Source organism: Lissotriton vulgaris, chromosome 8, assembly GCF_964263255.1.
Source record: "Lissotriton vulgaris chromosome 8, aLisVul1.2, whole genome shotgun sequence".
Lineage (NCBI taxonomy): Eukaryota > Metazoa > Chordata > Amphibia > Caudata > Salamandridae > Lissotriton > Lissotriton vulgaris.
In genome coordinates, this window is record NC_141696.1 from 1507263459 (window position 1) to 1507283988 (window position 20530).

Sequence of the window (20530 nt, forward strand, 5' to 3'; positions counted from 1 at the left end):
GTGGAATCCCCAGAGGGTAGATGTTAAACATGGCTTACCCCACGTCTGGTGATAATTCCAACCCAGTCTGGGTACAAAGGATCTTCCGGTCAGGCGCGTCAGTAGAAAGTCAAATACACTAATTAAGAAAAATGCCAAAATTAACTATCTCATATTAATTTAGTCTCAAAACAGCTATAGTGGTATGACTCAAAGGACTGAATGACAAAGCCAAACAAAACCTCTCCATTACTGGCTCATTATATTAGCCTCATAAGTCTAAAGGCAAAATCTTCAAGAATACACACACCTGTTCTATTGGTTCGTGCAGAGCAAGTTGTGCAATTGGTGTCAATGACTACCAAGGTGATAATGTGGTCACTGCATAAAAATGATGGAAACAAAACAAAGTCGTTTTTCCAAGTATAAATGCTGTGATATTTGTAAAGCTTGCCTGAGATGTGTAAAAAAAAACACCTATGACTCCAAAACACATTACTCGTTGATACATGTATACCTGAAATCATTTACTCATTATAATTATTAGTTGGTGGCAACTTCAGAAATGAATAGATAATACTGAATGAATGCATACAATATGAAGTAGACACGACGGGTCACGAACCTGGAAACCAGGGATAACGTTAATCTCAAATTATTTTTTGGGGGGCACTTACGTGGCTATTTGTTGAGCAATAATAATCCGGGAAGCCACGATGGGCAAAAGTCGCCGGCACCGCCCTGACAAGTAAAGCAAGAACAATATTGAGGGAGCCGTAGGCAAATTTAAACACCGTCAAAAAAATATATATAAGCGGCCAATAGTGCAAGATCGAAAGTTCATCACCGTACTACGATATGCTGGACGTACCTTGGCAGTCGTATCGTCTCACTCTCACTAGTTAGGTTCGTTCTCTTCGAGTCGGGATCACGACCGGAAGTGTCACTCAGCAGTTTATAAAAACGAAAACGCGCCAGAAAGGGTCTCAAGAGCTAGACCGACCTGAACACATCCGGCACAAATTACAATGCAGGGCCGGAAGTGAGTATCGTCTCGCTTCAACTAGTGATAAACGTTCCCACCGGGTCAGGATCACGCCCGATGGTGTGACTCCGTTAGTAATGCGATCAAATACGCACAATGGCGTTTAAACCACTAGATAAGCCTGAACCCTTACGGCCCAAGTTAGTGAAAAAGCCGGACATGAGTCATCACTAATGCGTGCAAAAATATCCAATCAAACTAAGAAAACTCCCGAAGAACCGGAAGTGAGAATACCTTGGAAAGCGTGTCATGACGCACTACAGAAATGATAAAGGTTCTCTATACATATCAAGGTGAATCCTGTACAATTTACGAAATGTGCAATTATCTAGTTAGACCAATTGGCAGATAAGATTAAACTAGATAATTCAGATGGATAGTATAGAAGAGTGAAAAAAAAATAATTTCACAAAATCGGTATGGGAAAATCTAAGGGAACTGTAGAAAAAACTGTGTAGAAAGGATAAGAACAAGTATCAGAATACTGTTTAGTATACAATCTTAATGTCACCCAATTGTTACAAAGGCTTTGAAAGAAACCAGTTATCATGGTGCAAATAATGTTGATATAAAATTGACAGTAAATGTTACTTATAAACAGTCACATAAAGAAACTTTAGAATAAAATCTTGGAAAGCACAATTATAATCATGTACATTGTATAATTATATACGATCATGTGTGCCCATCGTTAGACATGTGTTTCTTCATGGGCACATAGGCCACAATACCTAATTACATATACCAATAAGTCAAAATTAATCCAAGCATGTGTCTCAGTTTTATAAGCTTAACTCCCTTTTATGTTAACATGTGGAAAATAAGCACTATTATATGGACCCATATGCCTATGTTTAGCGAACCCCAAACCAAGTTTGTCCAACTATCTGAGATCCCATTTCAGCTTATGATTCATCAATAATAGGCATATAGTTTATCCCAAGAAGAATTGCATCTCAGGGTCACAGTTTAACCCATGTTTCACTGCATCTAGACGCATTATCCATAAGGCTTCAGTTCTACAAAGTTGCAATTCTCTATTACCTCCTCTTGGGTGAGGAGCGACATGATCTATACCAAAAAATGTGATTTGTTTGTGTGTCCCTTGGGCTGGGCACATTGTTTTTCTGGCGCGTTTTCGTTTTTATAAACTGCTGAGTGACACTTCCGGTCGTGATCCCGACTCGAAGAGAACGAACCTAACTAGTGAGAGTGAGACGATACGACTGCCAAGGTACGTCCAGCATATCGTAGTACGGTGATGAACTTACGATCTTGCACTATTGGCCGATTATATATATTTTTTTGACGGTGTTTAAATTTGCCTACGGCTCCCTCAATATTGTTCTTGCTTTACTTGTCAGGGCGGTGCCGGCGACTTTTGCCCATTGTGGCTTCCCGGATTATTATTGCTCACCAAATAGCCACGTAAGTGCCCCCCAAAAAATAATTTGAGATTAACGTTATCCCTGGTTTCCAGGTTCGTGACCCGTCGTGTCTACTTCACATTGTATGCATTCATTGAGTATTATCTATTCATTTCTGAAGTTGCCACCAACTAATAATTATAATGAGTAAATGATTTCAGGTATACATGTATCAACGAGTAATGTGTTTTGGAGTCATAGGTGTTTTTTTTTACACATCTCAGGCAAGCTTTACAAATATCACAGCATTTATACTTGGAAAAACGACTTTGTTTTGTTTCCATCATTTTTATGCAGTGACCACATTATCACCTTGGTAGTCATTGACACCAATTGCACAACTTGCTCTGGACGAACCAATAGAACAGGTGTGTGTATTCTTGAAGATTTTGCCTTTAGACTTATGAGGCTAATATAATGAGCCAGTAATGGAGAGGTTTTGTTTAGCTTTGTCATTCAGTCCTTTGAGTCATACCACTATAGCTGTTTTGAGACTAAATTAATATGAGATAGTTAATTTTGGCATTTTTCTTAATTAGTGTATTTGACTTTCTACTGACGCGCCTGACCGGAAGATCCTTTGTACCCAGACTGGGTTGGAATTATCACCAGTCGTGGGGTAAGCCAAGTTTTACATCTACCCTCTGGGGATTCCACTTCTTCCTTACGATTAACATCTGTGCGGTTTCCTGATCCCTTTTTTCTATCTCTTGATCTCTTATCATTTACAGGGATTATTATTCCTGTGCCATTTTGGATTTGGGTATGTCTGTGCATGCCCCTTACTTAATTTATACTCTGTATTGCTACCATATCGATTTTTTCTATTACTATGGGTCATTACTCTTTCTCACATTTTTCACATCAATCGTCACAGGGTGAACACTGGGTGATTGTGATGTATACTTTCAAATGGTTTTTAAACTGATGTTTTGAATGTGGTTTAAACTTTTTTAGATAGTTGGACGTTGATAAACACAAAATAGTAATGATACTTTGTCTAAACATGTGTAGCCTTACCGTACGGTTTCCACCACACTTTCAATGGCTTTCCTTTCGACCTTTGCTCAACTGCACGGAGACACTAGGTCTATTTTGGTCAATGAAGCTGACTGCTGTGTAAAGTAATGTGATCAATGCTCAAATGTCATATTAGCTACTGAATGCTGCTTTGCACTTTTTTCCGTTCATTTCTCACTTAGACTCATTCATTTTCTGTCGTATTACTGGTTGGTGATACATGACTTGTTTGAGCCTTCTTTGTAATATTAATTCAAATTCGTTAGAGTGTTAATTTTGAATCAGCAGTGGTGTTCTATACCACTAGTAATTGTACTGTATTTGTTGTTTTTTCCAGCCCTGAAGATTTGGAGTGTATTTCATTCCAATGAAACACGTGTCGGCTGGCGCAATAAAACATTATTGCTACACTTACCAACTGTCCTTTGTTGTTGCTACAAAATCAAGACCAAAGAATTTATTATAATTCTGTATCAATTTGTGGTTGCGCAGGTTTTTTTGCTCACATCTCTGTATGATGTATTTGTCAATGCCAAAATGAATTCAATAGACCGAAAGAAATAAAGAAAATAGCAAGATTACAAAACCATCAACTATAATAACGAACCATTGGAGAAAGACTTCCTTTTTGGATTGAAAATTGCACATTGTACTTGTACAATGCACTAGTCACTTGAATTAGTCTGACTCCAAAAAGAGGGATGGAAATGTGGTTTTGTTAGCTTATTAATGGACTTGAATCTGAATTTAGGCGTAAAATGACTCATCCACACCAAGCAGTTTGTCTAAAGACATTGTTGCGTATTCACCCTTTCCACCCCTTGTTAGCATCTTTTTAATAATTTTTAGGAACTTTGTAATATAAACATGCCTCGCTTATTCTCTAGTGCTATGTCCCCACCGAAAAACCTTTTCTTGCCTTTTAAAATGTAATACATTGAGAACTTGTACCTAGAGAGAATCACACAAGAAGAGATACATGTTGGAAAGATATTGATGGCAGTACTATCAGTACATGACTGTCGAGCTAACCTTCTAATCCATATAGAGTTTGGACATGTGATGATTATGGATATAATGCACTTTACAGATAGAATCTTGACTCATCCTGTCCTAAACTTTTCTATATCATCTGCATTGCTCCTCTAATCTTCTCTCGCTCAATCTCTTCCTCCCTTTCTCCACATTACATATTTACCTCCCTTTGTCCCCCCTTCTTTTCCTTATTTGTTCTCTTCTCCTATTTCTCTTCTATCTTAGCACTATTGCACTTTATTCTGGAACAGATGATTTTGTGAGAATCCTGCTGGGCTTCAAATACGCCAAATTTTAGTACTCTTTGGTACTTTACTGTTCATGAATTCCTAAATTTGATACGCAAAGAAAATACAACAAAAAATTTAAAAAAATGCCCTTTAAAGTGGAAAAAAGTTTTTTACGTTTATCTAAAAATTTGAAAATGATAATTTGTACTTTACAAACATAGCTTAAAGTGGAAAAATGGCGGCTACTATTCGCCAAGAACATTGGTGTGGGTTACTGGTCTAGTCTATTTTTTTATTAACACAAATGAGGGATCTATGCACTCAGTCACCTTTAAATAGACTGTTTAGATGGTGGGACTCTATGGTCCAGTTGAGGGCAACAGCCGAAACGCGTCGACCGTACTGTTTGTTTTGCACACGGTGTAATGTAATGAAATAAATTACCTGAAAAAAGGAAAGAACGTTGTGGACTCCCTGTGTTCTGTGGAAACTATACCTGCTTGATAGTTCACTCACAACACAGCAGCTGAACCAGAAAGGGGACCTTTTTTGAAAAGTTTGTAAAGATTTGTCGTGCAGGGCCAAAGTTATATGTATATATAGCCTACTGGCGGTCACCAGCAGGTAGTTATAGTTAGGATCAAAGTTTCCATAGGAAAGGCGTTTTTGTTTTGCCAATAACTTTGGACCTGCACGACGAATCTTTACAAAGTTTTCAAAAAAGGTCCCCTTTCTGGTTCAGCTGCTGTGTTGTGAGTGAACTATCAAGCAGGTACTGAGAAAAAAAAGGAGAATCCCAAAATGGGGTTTCCCCATGTTATATCTATGGGGATTTTTCATTTTTTGAATACGACTGAACGGAAATACACCAAATTTGGCAGAAAGCTAGATTTTGGTCCAAAAAGTGTGCTTTTTATGATTTCGTGTAAACCTGTTCAGAAGTTTCAGAGAGCTTTAGGTTTAAAAATATAGATATCTGGATTCCCAACATCCTACCGAGACCATACTGAAATTTGATTGGCTACCAACACTACAACCAGGAAGTGTTGCCAGACGTCTTGGGACTCTGTTGAACCGAACAATGTTTTAAAAAATGAAAAGGAGGCAGGGTAGAAACACCCTGACTCCCTAGGCCTCTTGGGGAGGGGGGGCAGTCACATGGCGAAACAAGTGACGCTGCTGCAATTAATTTATTATCTGCCCCTTGGTGGGCTAGGTCCCGGGGCATGATTTGTTATTATAGGAAGGGGGTTGATAGGCGCCCTCTCCTGGGGCTTATTATACCACATCTACCACCACCTCCCTGGGGCTTCTGTAAATATTAATGCAGAGGAGGCCCATATGGCCTCCCCCGCTGCCACAGGGACCACCACCTACCCAGGGCTTTAATGAAAATAAGTATGGGTGGACACGTGGACTCCCTGCAGCTCCATTGTCCATCAACCTTCATGAACTTCGGTATAAATTAATGTAGGAGGGCCTGCATGGACCCCCTGCAGCCCAACAAGCCACCACCTCAATGAGGGTTTAATTAAAAAAATGAAGGGGGCCATGTGGACCCCCCACAGCCTCGGGAACCGTCAGCTCCCTGGGGTAAATACAAAAAAAGGAGGGGAGCTGCATGATCCCCCTCTTGTAGCCCTAGATAGCCCAGGAGACTGCCAACCCCCCAGGGCTAGCTCCAGCAATGCCCCAGTTTGCTCTGACTTGGCAAACTGCATCACTCCCAAGCCATAGTAAACTCTGCTCCGCTTCATGCAAGCGGGAGCAGAAAATGCTCTTGCTTGCACAAAGCAGAGCAGCATTGCTTTTAGACAGAGGGAGCTGCATGTTAGCAGCTCCTTCTGTCCAAAAGCAATGCCAGCTCCCCTGCGGTCCCCAGTGGAGAGGCCAGGCCCTGGGGGATTGGGTCTCTAAGGCCGAAATTGGCCTAGGAGAGGGGCTGCACAGTCCCCTTCCCATTGTTGGCCTCCAACAACCTCTTAGCTGTGTGGGACTTACTGGAGGTAATAGGAAGGGTAGTTGGCCACCAAGGACCTTCAGGAGTGAAGTGTACTTCGTCCCCCAAACAGTAGTGCACCAGGAGGCATGTTTGCAGGGTGGTAAAAAAAGGTGTGGCCTCCAAACACCTCTTAGCAATCCCGCTGTGGGGAACTTCGTGATGGTAACAGGAGGGGTAGTTGGCCCCCAAGGACCCTCTGGAGCCAAGGGGACTTCATGCCCCAACCTTCAGTCCACCAGGAGGTGCATTTGAAGAGTGGTGGAGAAAGGTGGCGTGGCCTCCAAAGATCTCTGAGCAATCCCGCTGTGTTAGATTTACTGGGGGTAAAAGGAGGAGTAAGTCTCACCCTGCGGGATTGCTGAGGTCTTTATGGCCGGCCCCTTTCTCTACCACTCTGCAAACGCCTCCCGGTGCACTACTAGTTGGGGATGAAGTCCCCTTGGATGCTGGCGGTCCTTGGGGGTGAACAACCCCTTCTGTTACCTCCAGGAAGTACCACATAGCGCAATTTCTAAGAGGTCTTCGGAGGCCACGCACCTTTTCTGCACTTTTTAATCATTGCACTTGCACGTCATCTCTGCTGGTGAAATGTGGCGTTCCCTCCTCCTGAAACGCAGTAGCTTCAGCACCTATTTGCCGCCACCAATGGTCATACCAATCCTCCCAATGTACTTCCTGGGGTTCTTCCGACTGGCAAATTCAACCGGGTTCTCAGAGTGGAACAATACATCACTGAAACCATGGCTCACATCACCAAATGGCTTGAGGCAAGCTCCTTGGTTAAATAGATGACACTCTTCTCAATCTATGTGCAGGTTCATTTTTTCTGCACAAGTGACTTAATCTCAAAAATGGATTTGTTTGTCACAAATTTCTGCATTCTCCTTGCAATAATGGAATGAGACATGAGTAATTAAACAGGAATTCAGTGCTCAGCTCAACACGCTACCTTCACCACAGAAGCACCTACTTCAACTGAATTCCCTTCAGTTGCTGGGCTCATGCAAGGGATGAACGAGCCAGAGTCCTGGCAAAAAACATGCATTGTGTTTGGACTGAAGCATTTTAGTGCTGATTGCATCACCACACCAAACTTCTAAAATGTTGATGAGGTGCTGCAAGCACCACTTTGGTAGTAAACAAAGCATCCAGAACAATTTCTGTGCACTGCTGCCTCATGCAACAGTACACTGTAGGGTCCAGGTCGAGGAAAGGTGTCTCATTTGTAAAGATGACAGCCTGGACTCAGTCCCAGCATGTTTGGTAGTTGTTACTTTGTAGCTTCTGTCACAAACAAATTGAGCAGCAGCATGTGGTCCACGTGGAACCTGCCCATCACTCACATTTGAAAACATAAATCAGCTCTGGGCCCAGCATAACGTGGATCTGGTGCCTTCTCTCTTGTGGGCCTGCAGTTGCTGATTGGCCGGTGCTCTTGCTTTTTCCTGCTACTGCGCCCCACCCAGACAGGGTGCTCGCTGTACAGTGGTAGTTGCTAGTGCAGAGGGAAGTGGGTGCGGAGCAGGTTGTTTTTCTCCTAGGGATTGATGTGGATCCGTTATCACTGGCTCCTCTTCCTGACCTGCACAATGCCATAGACATTTAGCAGTTGACTCAAGACTTGCGCCCTTCTCAATTGCAGGGGATGATAAAGCTCCGATATCGGAATCAGTCTGGAGGAAAGACATTAGTGAGGCTGAACTTCAAAGCTTATGGCAGAAATCGCGTGGTAAATGTTGGTCCATTATCAAACCAGCACGTCTAAAGAGGAATCATTTACTTACATTCAAAATTCAAAGGAGCAAGTATAAAATCCTGCCCTAAGTGTGGGCTTGAAAAAGCAGATGACCTACACATGTTTCAAAGATGCCCCCGTTTGGAATTCTTCTGGCAAGAAGTAGGTAACATGTTATGTCGGATATTGGGAACTCATCTAAAAGTAAGTACAACAGTTATTAATTTTAAAGATCGTTATTCGTCAACTATGTATAAATGTATGGTATTTAATACGTTTTTATTAGAGTAGTATTTATTCTGTCTAGATTAGGGAAGAAAGCTTGTATGACAATGTTGTCGAATAAAATATTTAAACTTGAACTTGTAAGTACAACATTAATTATTTTTTGGATATGTACAGAGTTAAATGTAAATGATAAGAGACTAACCAAAAAACAAGAAAATCTATTATTTGTACTGATACTTCTTGCAAGAAGAGAGATATGCCTGAACTGGGTTAAACCAATACCACCTTTACATGAGGATTGGCTAAACTCCATAATAATAATTCATAAACAAGATAGGAAGGGGAAACCCTCCAAAAAATTTAACTTTTGGGAAATATGGGAAAGCCACTGCACTAGCAACATGTAAGGTAAAGTTGACAATACACCAATATGTCCGATGATTAATGCGCTGGCAATAATTCAGACGGGAATAATTCCCGCCGAGTGGCAAGCCTGACCAGCTCCCCTATTTCTCGCTAAGAATTATTGAATACGATAAAGGATAGAGGAGGACTAAACACGACAGATCCACCAAAGGGATACTCTATGTGGCCGGCAAGGTAAAGAAAAAGAGAGTGAAGGAATAAAAGTGGAGGTCTTAAAACTCCCCTTTGTACTCCTTATACATTCATGCGCAAAATGAGGATAAAAAAAAAAAAAGAAAAAAAAAAAGACTTGCGCCCTTCTCTGATGACATGGCACCAAATTCCCCACCTGTCCCGTTGGTCACACATTTAAAAGCCAAAGTTTTGCGCCAGCTTGAAGACTCACAGTATCAATGGACAGCCAGCACAGAGGAAGGCAGCCTCTGAACACTTATCAATACTAAGAGCGGCAATAACTTTATGGACATCATCTTAAGCCAGTCATGGAAAGCGTTTGCAAACAATAATCAGCATTGCACGGCGGCCCCCGGCCCGGCTAGAAGATGCCCAGGCTTGGCTACTGAATCGGTCCTGCCCATTCTGTCAGACAGCAGTTAACACCATGGGTGCAGTGCAGCATGGTGAGGCTCAGGCTGGAGGTCTTAGAGAATTATGAGTACCGGCCTGGCCTAACGCAGTCTCTACCTTGTTGATAGACTGTTTTGTATGGACCCTCAAACGGGAAGAGAGGACGCGCGTTAATCCGGGTGAGAACGACAGTCATGGGCACTTCAAGACACAGTCCCTGCGTTTGTCTTGGCAGAGATGGACCGGGGTAACTTTTACTAATGATAAGAGTGCCATGATGTGATCTCTTGGGTAAAGGCCCACAAGAAGGTAATGCAGGTTGGTCCTTGAGGTGTGAAAAGAAAAGTGTTTTTTGTATTTAACTGCATAATACAGTTTTACTGATACAGCTATTTTGCACACAAATGAAAATATGTCAAATTGGACTTATTTCAGTGAATATTTATTATATCTAAACACCAAGTAAAGCTTTTTAATTTGTTCTGATCCTATTAAAATCTTTGTTTGCAGCACACTTCAGAATTACAAAAACATATGCTTCATTTTAGCTTTCCTAACTGGTGAATGTGTACAGATCCTTTACAGGTATTTACATTTTGTTGTGTGTGACGAAAACATGGTACCCTTAAGCCTTTCCGTTCACACTCAATGTACCGCAGCAACATTGTTGCATAATTCACTTTATTTTTCTCTCTCACTCCATGTTAAAAAAACACGTTATCAGCAGCAATTTGACCCGTCTTTGAACCGCAGCAAATGTGATATGATAAACACAGAATTTGAAGACATCAATATTTATTGTTTAAACTTTAATGACCCACCAACAGCCGGTCACGACCCTCAGTTTGGTAAACACTGCCCTACACCAGTGCCGCCTAACATAAACGGTGCTGAGGCAGGGCGGTGTCTTACGTTCTCCAGCACCTCTCTCCCGCCAAGAGGCAACTCAGTTACTCCCTAACACCGGGTGAGTCTGTCAAAATGCAAAACAACCCTTCCATAAATAACCGCTGCACTCCCGGACTGCAAAGTAGCCTAGACTGACGGTCCGTATCACGTGCGACTGACTGGGGCGACCACTTCCGGTACGGTCTGGAGCAGGTTTCCGGGGCAGCTTGGTCTAACCAATTAGAAGCCCTAAAACAGGGAACTGACACCAGGTTCCTTTCTAGTTCCGCCCCCTCTCCCGTCAGTCTGAATCCCCTCGCCTTGTGATTGGCTCTTGCTTCCTTCAGTTTTCGTTGCGCTCGAGATTCGAAAGCCAGGAGCCATGGAGTGTTGATGATCCTGTTTACAGGAGGCTGAAGGTAAGTGTCAGGTTGAGCCACATCCCCAAGATTCGCGGCAGTTGACGTTTATCGACCTCAGTGAGGACGATGCATGTTAATGTCAATAATCACACGCTCGGTGTGGGTCACTGTTTTGGGCATTGGCACTACAGGGCTGTAATTTGTGACCTTTCTCTTGGCCTCTTCTCCTCCTTCTCTTCTCTTGCACGTATCTCTGCTGTTCATTCTGATCTCCTCCAGTGCTGTTTTTTTATATTTTGTTGATTTCATTTACTCCTTCCTTTCACTCTGACCCCTTACTCAGTGCTTGAAATGGGGAAAAATAAGTGCAGGTACTCATTAAAATAGGTGTGGAAAGTGGGCGGGGCTAAGGGCAACATTTGATCATACATAATTACTTCTGTACCAGTTGCAGCACCTATTAAAGCACATGAGAAGTGTGTTTCTGTAAAAAAAACAGATTAACTCCTTACACAAGATAAAAGTCATGATGGCCCTTTCACTCGATTGGTCGCTCGCATCTGATTCACAGTGCAGGGTCTGTCTAGAGACCCTGTCCTGTTAATCACAGCGTGACCCAAGCCCTCTCAACCCCCTGCAGTTTGGCCCATTTAAATGGGCGCTGCTGGAATCTTCGCCAGCAAATCTGCAAAAGGCTGCTTCAGCCAAGTTAATTACTAGCTCCTCGGAAGCAGAGCGGCCTCTGCCCTGCTGGAAGAGAAACCTAACCTGAGCTTGCTGTGCTGTCGATCACGGTACCGGTACTCTCCCTGGCTCCGGAGAAGTGCCGGTACTGATGGCAAAAAAATAGTTCAAGTTCAAGTTCAAAGATTTGTATAGCGCACTACTCACCCAGAGGGTCTCAAGGCGCTTGAGTGGGGGGGGGGGTGTTTTATTTATCGAATAACCAGGTTTTTAGCTGCTTTCTGAAGGAGAGGTGGTTCTGTGTAATGCGGAGGTGGATGGGGAGGGAATTCCAGGTTTTGGCTTCTAAGTAGGAGAAGGATCTCCCCCCACCCCCATGGTGGATCTATGGATGCGCGGAATTGCGGCGAGGGCTTGGTTGGACGATCGTAATTGGCGGGTGGGGGTGTAGAAGGATAATCGTGTGTTGAGGCATTCGGGTGCTAGGTCGTAGAGGTACTTGTGTGCGTGGGTGAGGAGACGGAATGTTATTTTCTTGTTGACGGGGGGCCAGTGGAGGTCTTTCAGGTGGCTGGAGATGTGAGCTTGACGGGGGATGTCCAGTATGAGTCTGGCTGAGGCGTTTTGGATGCGTTGGAGTTTTTTCTGTAGTTTGGCTGTGGTTCCGGAGTAAAGGGTATTTCCGTAATCCAGTCGACTTGTGACCAGTGCGTGGGTGACCGTCTTTCTTGTTTCGGTGGGGATCCAACAGAAGATTTTTTTGAGCATGCGTAGGATGTTGAAGCATGAAGATGAGACGGCGTTGACTTGTCTGTCCATCGAGAGGGAGGAGTCGAGGATAAAGCCCAGGTTACGGGCGTGATCTGTAGGTGTGGGTGCTGTACCCAGGGCCGGTGGCCTCCATGAGTCGTCCCAGGCGGAGGGGGATGATCCTAAGATGAGGACTTCCGTTTTGTCCGAGTTCAGTTTTAAACGGCTGTTCTTCATCCATTCAGCTACTTCTTTCATTCCTTCGTGTAGATTGGTTTTGGCGGTGTTTGGGTCTTTGGTGAGGGAGAGGATCAGCTGGGTGTCGTCTGCGTAGGAGATGATGTTGAGGTTGTGTTGTCGCGCGATGGATGCGAGGGGACTCATGTAAACGTTGAAGAGGGTGGGGCTGAGTGATGATCCTTGTGGTACGCCGCAGATGACTTCGGTGTTATTCCTACATCATTTCGTTGTTCATCATCTTTGATTGTTTCTGAATTATTTGTATGATTGTTAGCATGTTCTGGATTGTAAGTGATGTATGAATGTGTATGCTATCTTGGATATTTGAATGAATGTTTGGTATAATTGATTGTTTTGATTTTTGTGTGTGGGACATATATGTATTAATGTTGTTTGTACCTTATATCCATTTATGAATTTTATGAAGTCTGATTGAAATTAATGAATTTTCAAAAATGATCACAATAAAAAAATAGAAATTTTGTAATCAATTTATTTTTGTAATTTCTTTGATAATGTCAGTGTGCCAGCCCTGTTGTTGTCCTATATTGCTTTGACCCTATTTTTGGGCGTATATATATCCTATGATATAGGCAGGTCGTTTCCTTTAGTAGTAGTTCTTTGTCTTAATCAAGGACACAGTTAAAGTTGCCAGCCATTACAATATCACTTGGTTAAGTACCCCTGCACTGTTGTCACCACCTCCCGAAAATAGTCTGCGCTGTCCAAGTTCGGGACATAAACATTAATGAGGCAGAGCTCGTGAGTGTCCAGGGCCACACACAACATGACATATCTTCCCTCTGGATCAACACACAACTGTGTCTTCCATAATGGGACCCCCCCAGGGCTATCCAAATCAGGGCACCTTGTGCGAACCCAGAATATAACATGGCATACACCTGACCAATTAATTTTTTCCACAATCAGGCTATGCAGTTGCCTCACAGGTGCTTTTCACGTATGAACGCAATGGAGACCTCGTATCTCTTTAAGTAGACATGTGCTCTGTAGTGTTTTTCCAGTCTGTTAAGACCTCTGACGTTCCATGGAATTTGTATTTACTTCCTGTGTTTTGCATATCTGGGGGTAGTAGACATCAGGAACTCCTCACTGGGCTTCAGTTTCCAGTGTACTGTACTAAATTGCCACCCGTCGTGAAGAGCACCCTCCCAAAACACGGCAATAGGACGAAACCTTCCCCCATACAACCCCCCCTCATCCTCCTCCTCCTGACAGAATAAACAGGACTCCTTTTGGCGCAACCATCAACCAAATAGGTACTGGTCACTGCTCCACACCCCTCCCTACCCACAACTAATGCAAACGAAGGAACACAATAGGTGTAATCACAGACCAAGGGACAGTCCCCCTTCAGGTTAAGAGGCCAATGTAGGTGCTCATCAGGCCACCAAAGAGCAGGTCTCCAGCCAGCTCCCCCTGTGGATCATCATATAGTAGAGCATAGGATATGACAAATACAAGCTATATCAACACCATCCAAGTGACGTCCGGCCTCAACTCTACCCCCCTCCTCCTCCGACCCCCCAGCGGTCAAACCCGGCATGACCCATAATAACTACAAAACTCCACATCCCACATCATCAGTGCAAGGTGACCTACCCTGGCTCCTCCCGTCTGGTTTCAGCTACCCCAAGCACATAAAGAGCCACTCCAAACTTAAAGTACTGCATACATCAGATCAATTTAGTTGTTTCATTCAAGGGGGCTATGGGCTCCAGTCAGGCCACCACTATGCAATCAAATCTGGATTCAGGGCCAAGTTTGTCTAGCCAACATCTTTTGTCACTTATTGTATTTGGTAGGAGTTTGATTGGGGACAAGGTGCTGTGGTCCGAAGACCCCGATGCGGCAGGCCTCGGGGTACCATCCGGACATACCAGGATCCGGCCACCTTCATAACCCACATGTCCCTCCCCTGTTGCCATGGGGGAGGGTTGATATTTTTCTGCTAGAACACCACACAGGCAGGCTCTGGTCCGCCTTCTGTCTGGGAGATCCGGTGGTATGACTTTGGCTGAGCTTGTTCAGCAATTCCAGAATCTCCTGGGGGATTCATAAAAATGGACTCTGCTGTCCCATTGTATTCTATGCTTAGCCGGGTATATCAAGCTGTGTGTTATATTTCGGTCTCTGTTTTTTCATAACTGCCAGAAAGTTCTTGCATTGAGTTTTGGACCCTGCAGGTGTAGTCGAGGTATATGAAAATTTGCCTATCCTCAAATCTACGGAGGCTTTGTGTGCAGACATGTTGCAAAATAGTGTTGTGGTCTCAATTATTATTGAGCCTGGCTATGATCGCCCTAAGCGGGACCCTTTGTTTTGGAATTGCTGCAAATGCCCTGTGTCCCCATTTTAGTGTAAAAAAAACTTGGCGAGTCGCTGCGATGTGGGTGTCTTCACTATCGAGTAAGAGCTCCGCTGAAGGGCCCTCTGCACGCTCTGGAAAGCCCACAAGGCATATGTTGCAACTGGAGCGCAACTCACCTTCCTCCTGGTGCTCCTCCCTGTAGGTAGCACTACACTTAAGTCCAGCCCCTGTGGCCTTCAATCAATTAATCAATCAATCACAGAATTTGTATAGCGCGCTACTCACCCATAGGGTCTCAAGGCGCTGAGGGGGAGAGGTAGGGGGGGTCGCTACTGCTCGAACATCCAGGTCTTGAGTTGTTTCCTGAAGGAGAGGTGATCCTGGGTCAGCCGAAGGTGGGTGGGGAGGGAGTTCCATGTCTTGGCTGCCAGGTAAGAGAAGGATCTTCCTCCGATGGTGGATTTCCGAATTCCTGGGACGGAGGTCAGGGCGAGGCTGGCGGATCGAAGCTGGCAGGTGGGTGTGTAGAAGGTGAGGCGGCTGTTGAGGTACTTCGGGCCCATGTCGTGGAGAGCCTTGTGTGCGTGGGTGAGGAGTCTGAACGTAATGCTCTTGTTGATGGGGAGCCAGTGCAGGTCTTTCAGGTGGGCAGAGATGTGGCGCGGGATGTCCAGGATGAGTCGGGCTGAGGCGTTCTGGATGCGCTGGAGTATTTTCTGGAGTTTGGCTGTGGTTCTGGCGTAGAGGGTGTTCCCGTAGTCCAGACGGCTGGTGACGAGGGCCTGGGTGACCGTCTTCCTGGTTTCGGTGGGGATCCATCGGAAGATCTTTCAGAGCATGCGCAGGGTGTTGAAGCATGATGATGAGACGGCGTTGACGTGTCTGGTCATCGAGAGGGAGGAGTCCAGGATGAAGCCCAGGTTGCGTGCGTGGTCCGTAGGCTTGGGCGTGGTGCCCAGGGCAGGGGGCCACCAGGAGACGTCCCAGGCGGAGGGCGATGATCCCATAATGAGGACTTCCGTCTTATCTGAGTTCAGTTTCAGGCAGCTGCTCTTCATCCACTTAGCGACGTCTTTCATCCCTTCGTGTAGGCTGGTTCTGGCGGTGGCGGGGTCGTTGGTGAGGGAGAGGATCAACTGGGTGTCGTCAGCGTAGGAGATGATGTTGAGGTTGTGTTGGCGTGCGATGGCTGCGAGGGGGCTCATGTAGACGTTGAAGAGGGTGGGGCTGAGTGATGATCCCTGTGGTACGCCGCAGATGACTTCAGTGGCCTCAGATCTGAACGGGGGGAGACTGACTCTCTGGGTTCTTCCGGCGAGGAACAAGATGATCCACTCCAGTGCCTTCTCTTGGATTCCGATGTTGCTGAGGCGCTGCACTATGGTGCGGTGGCAGACAGTGTCGAACGTTGTGGAGAGGTCCAGGAGGATGAGGGCCGCTGTTTCCCCGTTGTCGAGCAAGGATCGGTTGTTGTCAGTGGCTGCGATGAGGGTGGTCTCGCTGCTGTGGTTGGCTCAGAAACCGGACTGCGAGTGGTCGAGGGATCCGTTTGTCTCGAGGAAGGCGGCAAGCTGTCTGTTGACGGTCTTCTCGATGACTTTGGCAGGAAAAGGGAGGAGCGAGATGGGGCGGTAGTTCTTGAGGTCGGTGGGGTCCGCTGTTGGTTTCTTCAGGAGGGCGCTGATCTCGGCGTGCTTCCAGCTCTCCGGGAAGGTGGCGGTGTAGAAGGAGGTGTTGATGATGTCCCGGAGTTGGGGTGCGATGATGGAGTCGGCTTTGTTGAAGACGTGGTGGGGGCAGGGGTCGGTGGTGATCCGGAGTGGATGGTGTTCCTCGTGCGGGTGGTGTCTTCGTTGCTGACTGGGGTCCAGGCGCGGGTGGTGGCGGGGGGCGTTGGTACGGTGGTTGGGTGCGTGGTCTGTGCGCCGAAGCTGTTGTGTATGTCGGCGATCTTGCTGTGAAAGAACAAGGCGAGTGAGTCGCAAAGGTCTTGCGAGGGAGTGATTTCTTTGTTTCCGGCGCTGGGGTTAGAGACCTCTTTGACGATTCTGAAGAGTTCCTTGCTGTTGTTGGCGTTGTTGTCCAGTCGTTCTTTGAATGTTGTCTTCTTGGTGGTGCGGATCAGCTGGTGATGTTTGCGGGTGGCGTGCTTGAGGGCAGTCATGTTGTCTGCGGTTCGGTCGTTGCGCCAGGCTTTCTTGAGGGTGCGGCAGTTCTTCTTGGAGTTCTTAAGTTCGTCGGTGAACCAGGAGGCTTTCTTGCTGCCGGGTCTGCTGGGGGGGTCTTCAGTGGTGCGAGGTCATCTTCGCAGTTGGTGATCCATTGTGTGAGGTTGCTGGCTGCTTCGTTGGGGTCCGTTGTGCTGGCGGGAGGGTTCTGGCTGAGGGAGGTGGTGAGCTGGTCGGCGGGGATCTTGTTCCAGCTTCTGCGAGGAACCTGTTGCGGGTGGTGGTGAGTCGTGGTTCTTCTAAAGCTGAAGTGGACGCAGCTGTGGTCAGTCCAATGAAGTCCAGTGGAGTGGCTGAAGGAGATGTATTTGCTGGAGGAGAAGACGGGTCAAGCGTGTGGCCGGCGTAGTGGGTTGGGGTGTCCACCAGTTGCTTGAGTCCGAGGTTGTCTAGCAGGGTGGTGGTGTTGCTGTCCTTGTTGTTCTCCAGATGGAAGTTGAGGTCCCCTAGGAGGATTTAGTCGGCGGAGGAGAGGGCGTGCGGGCTGATGAAGTCTGCGATGTCTTCGCTGAATTGTGTGCGTGGTCCCGGGGGTCTGTAGATGAGGGTGCCTCTGAGTGTGGTCTAGGGGTAGGTGTGTATCTGGAAGTGGAGGTGTTAGGCGGCGGTGAGGGTGTCCCCGGAGTAGGTTGTGATGCGGATGGTGTTCTTGTGTACGATGGCGATGCCTCCTCCAGTCTGGTTGCCGCGGTCCCTCCGGGTGATCTTGTAGCCATCCGGGATGGCTATGGCGATGTCGGGCGCTGAGGAGGCGTTCATCCAGGTTTCCGTGAGGATGGCGACGTCCGGTGATGTAGTGTCGAGCAGGTTCCAGAGTTCCACGGCGTGTCTCTGGACGGAGCGGGTGTTCAGCAGGATGCACTTGAGGTGGTTGCTGCTGGTGCTCGGCTTGTCGGGTCTGGTGCAGGTCCGGAGGCAGGTGAGTCGGCAGGCTTGGCAGGTGAAGGGTCAGTGGGTGCGTTTCGGGCTGGCTTGGTAGCAGGCAGGGTTCCGTCCGGTATTGAGTGCGTAGAGGGTGGTGGCGTCGTAGGTCCGTCGGGTGGGCTGGCTGCGGCGGGGGCCAGGGGTCCTGGTGCTGGGCGCGGTCCAGGCGCAGACGGGCTTGCCTTTGGCGCGCCTTCGGCGGACAATCGGCACGCCCGCTGCGCGTCCGCGCGGTCTACATTTAAGGCAAAGTGGGAGGGAAGATCAGCTGGGAGGCGGGAGCGGGGCGGCCAGTGGGGACACAGGAAAAAAGGGGGCGGGCCGCGATGGAGCAGCGGCGGGAGGCGGGGAGCGGAGGGGCATCACCCCAGGGGAGTCGGCGGCAGAATCGCTAACCCTGCACACAAAATAAGGGGAAATACAGTGAAATACCAAACAAGCAGAGGGAAAATACAAAAGAGGCACAGGAGGGCAAAACGAAACGAAAGGAAGAGCGAGCAGCAGGGGAAATACAGTGAAATACCAGACAAGCAGATGGAAAATACAAAGGAGGCACAGGAGGGCAAAACGAAACGAAAGGAAGAGCGAGCAGCAGCAGCAAGGGGGCACCGAGGTCAGGGCGGACCTGAGGTGCTGGGGCACAGAATCGCCTGCAGCTGGAGGGCCGTGTGGGGTGTTGGTGTCCTTAGGTCAGGCCTTCAGCTCCTTAATTCCCTATTTCAGAACGTCAATATAATACTTGACAGCTATGGTTCAATCCGCTACCTCCTGAAGGTCCATGCACGAATGATTCATCTCGATAGCCATAAAGTCCATCTTCCCCTCCAGCGCAGCTCGGGACCCCTGATAGCTGCTAGGAGCTCTGCTGCAGTGGGGGCATGGGCCTATGCATCTGCTCATTGCTCGTGACCAATGACCATCACTGGCGCCTGTGGGCGTGTCACTGTATACTGGTCGATTTTGTTAGACTCTTTTCCTTTCCCATTGTGGCAGCACAGGAGTAATCCGGGACAGTCCTCGCCAACCGGCTCTCAGCCTCCTCTCACCAGCTACCTACAATCGGTTCTGTAGGTAAGTGAGCTTCAGCTGTAGGTCCCATAGGCCTGCCAAGAAGGACCATGGATCATCCACCCTGCCATCCAATCTCTGTGTCCAGGCACAGAAGCGCACTCACTTATCGCACAGCATGGGTCAGGCCCTGACTTCAAGAGTCCGCTTACCTCAAACCAGGAGCGGAATACCTAATCCAACCCCAGTATTCTCTCATGTCTCAGCCAGCCGCATGAGCCCCGCCCAGGCCCCCCAGGCCAGTCCCATCCAGAGTGCGGCATTGCAAGCTCTCCAGTCGCCAGTTTGTTACTCACTGGGTTCCTTGGATGGTGGTATTTCTTCTGCTCCCCCATATTTCTCATCTACAGCACTTTGCAGGCAGTGGTTGCCACCTCACCGTCACCACTGCGTGACCGATGCAGCGAGCTCACCAGTCACCACTGTTTGGTGTTCACTGGATCTCTTGGGTGCAAGTAACCATTCTGCTTCCCCAGATCTCTCATCCACAGAGCTCTGCCTGGCAAGGGTCGCCAGATCGCATTGCCACCCTGGGCGGTAGCAGGCCCCTATGCCACCTGTCAGTGTGGGCCTCAAGGCACCCCACCTGCACCTCTAATCCACAGAATCCCAGTCAGTGGTCTCTTGACGGGCCACTCTCTATGATCGCCTTCTCACTAGGCTGATGGAAGTCGTCCAATATTCAGGGAGCCTTGGTGTCTTGGACTAAGGCCTTTGTCTGTCTGTTGCCTGTTAACTGCTGGTGATGAGGGAAAGGCCACCCGCTTATCGACGCGCCGCCATCATGGTGCCGGCTCGGGAGTCTCCCTGAATTGTTTAATTGATCTCTCAGCCGAATTCCCCGGGTCGCGCCACATCCCAAGAGGCGGGGAGTTTTCCGCTCCAGGGTCAGCTCTCCTCCTGGGCCCCTAGCAATCGGCAAGGCTACGCCCTGGCCATGCTCTCCCTGCCGTTTGGCCCAGTCCATGCAGACCCAACTCCGCATCCTCACAGGTTATAGGATGCCCCAGCAAGCTCGGAGCAGGATCCTACCATCACCTAGGTTGCTAGGGCGCCCCTACAGGGACTGCTAGAGGGCGGATGCCCAAGATATAGTAGGATTTTCAGCTCCACAGCGGAAGCAGCTGGGAGTCGTATCTAAGTGGCATCGTGTCAGGCCACACTCTCCTGACTCCTCTTCTTAATTTATGGTTCATCAAAGTTTGTAAAGTAAGGTACCTTTGGGTAGTAATAATATCTTGTTAGTACAGGCAGCCCCAATCTCTGTGTTACATTTTAAATCCTGACTTTGTTTCTGTCGCCCATACACTCTTAACATGCAATGCCTACTAATATGAACAGTATGTGACTCCTACCTCTA

General features: G+C 47.2%; 1 protein-coding gene across 1 annotated transcript in view; it reads left to right on the forward strand.

Annotated features, from left to right (window-relative positions):
* The first annotated feature begins 10932 nt into the window (after positions 1-10932).
* Positions 10933-20530, forward strand: part of POLQ (DNA polymerase theta) — a 415163-nt gene continuing 405565 nt past the window's right edge. Inside the window, exon 1 of the mRNA XM_086935619.1 lies at positions 10933-11001. The gene's annotated coding sequence lies outside the window, so the exon portion shown is untranslated. The remainder of the gene's footprint in view (positions 11002-20530) is intronic.